We start from the raw sequence: 2,262 nt of genomic DNA on the forward strand, positions 1-2,262 counted from the left end.
AAAGGAAAGGAGACCTGGCTCTGGATGAAATAACCCCAAAAAGGAGAGCAAGCAGCGAACAGGATCTACCCTCCCATGCAGGAGGCATAATCTAATAATTGGCACACGCAGGGGAGGCGACCATAACGCTAGCATGGAAGAAATTATCTGGGGAGAGCCCGGCTTTTGGAAATCGGTGACCCCATCGGAAGGGGCTCCAGAGTCCGCAGTCTTCCCCAAGCATCGCAAGATAACCGATTAATTCATTACAGCTGGAGCCTACGCTGCCAGAAAAAGGATTGATTCCCTGGCTCCAACCCAAACAAGTTTTCGGGAAATAACCTCATCCAGCCAAGACCGGCAACGGCAAGGAAGCAGCGAAAAGAAACTCAGAATGAATCCACCTCCCTCCCTCCCCCTATCGCCAACAGTAGTGATCAAGGAAAATCACCCTATGAAAATAGACGCATTGAGTACTTGCCAGGAAGACACAATACCAGCTCCTCCTACACCAGGACCCCTCTACAATCCTAGACGAGACTCAATCCTATGCAATAAATCCTTAGATGCCTCTAAGTACCAATGGACATATAGGCCCTCATTCTGACCCTGGCGGTCGGTGATAAAGCGGCGGCCAAGCCGCCAACAGGCCGGCGGTCTAAAATATGCAATTCTGACCCTGGCGGGAACCGCCAACACAGCCCGCCAACTTAACACTCCGACCGCCACAGCGGTACAAACAAACAGCGCGGCGGTTCCCGCCAACAGCCCGGCGGCAGACAATGTACCGCCCACCCTATTACGACCCACCAATCTGCCACCTTTTCCGGGGCGGGAGCACCGCCGATAAGAACACGGCGGAAACAGACTACGAACGGGAAAACGCTCACCTCTACGCACTCCACGCGAGATTCCGGCAGTATGGAGCCAGAGTTGCAGGTCATCCCCGCACTCCTATTCCTGCTCATATACCAGGAGCACGCCCGGCGGCGCGGAAGACATCGGTGAGTACTGCACCTACGACACAGGGGAGGGAAAAGATTACCGGCACACACCCACCCACCCACACCCACTACAACACACACATCAATGCATTCCCACAGATCACTGTCACAACCCACAAACCACCCCCCTCCGAAATAATGCAAAGACCAAAAGAAGAGATCATAAACGGGCAGATATATTGAAATATGTACACCAGAAATCCCAATAAATAAATAAACTATGTACAAAATATATACAGCTACTAAATGTAGTCCAACCACTGTCCGTGGATCACAGGGGTCCTGTGCAAAGGGGCAAGGCCCAGTCCCACGACAAGAACTCCACGGAGAGAACACTGCAGGGGCATCAGAAAGAAAATAGGACAGGCACCTCAGGGGGAAGGGAAGAGGGGGAACCTCAGCCACTTGAGTACACGACGCCAGATCCACGAGGGGACTCCATGACCACTGGCCCATCCTGGGGAGAGCAAAGCCACAGTCCATACAGTGGGTGGCCTGCCCACTGGGCCATCCTGGGGAGAGCAAAGCCACAGTCCAAACAGTCCATACAGTGGGTGGCCTGCCCACTGGGCCTTCCTGGGGAGAGCAAAGCCACAGTCCAAACAGTCCATACAGTGGGTGGCCTGCCCACTGGGCCATCCTGGGGAGAGCAAAGCCACAGTCCAAACAGTCCATACAGTGGGTGGCCTGCCCACTGGGCCATCCTGGGGAGAGCAAAGCCACAGTCCAAACAGTCCATACAGTGGGTGGCCTGCCCACTGGGCCATCCTGGGGAGAGCAAAGCCACAGTCCATACAGTCCATACAGTGGGTGGCCTGCCCACTGGGCCATCCTGGGGAGAGCAAAGCCACAGTCCATACAGTCCATACAGTGGGTGGCCTGCCCACTGGGCCATCCTGGGGAGAGCAAAGCCACAGTCCATACAGTCCATACAGTGGGTGGCCTGCCCACTGGGCCATCCTGGGGAGAGCAAAGCCACAGTCCATACAGTCCATACAGTGGGTGGCCTGCCCACTGGGCCATCCTGGGGAGAGCAAAGCCACAGTCCATACAGTCCATAACAGACCCCACTGCCACTGGAGGAGGCAAGTTGGCCAGAGGACATCCTGCAGCCCTGCCCGAGATAGATCCTGCCCTGCCACGTCTGCCAAAGGGCCAGCGGTTCTTGCCCTGAAGGGCCCAGTTCAGCGGTTCTTGAGACGGCGGGGCCCAGTTCAGCGCTCCTTGCCTTGAAGGGCCCAGTTCAGCGCTCCTTGCCTTGTAGGGCCCAGTTCAGCGG

Source organism: Pleurodeles waltl, chromosome 5 (genome assembly GCF_031143425.1).
Source record: "Pleurodeles waltl isolate 20211129_DDA chromosome 5, aPleWal1.hap1.20221129, whole genome shotgun sequence".
In the NCBI taxonomy this organism is placed as follows: domain Eukaryota; kingdom Metazoa; phylum Chordata; class Amphibia; order Caudata; family Salamandridae; genus Pleurodeles; species Pleurodeles waltl.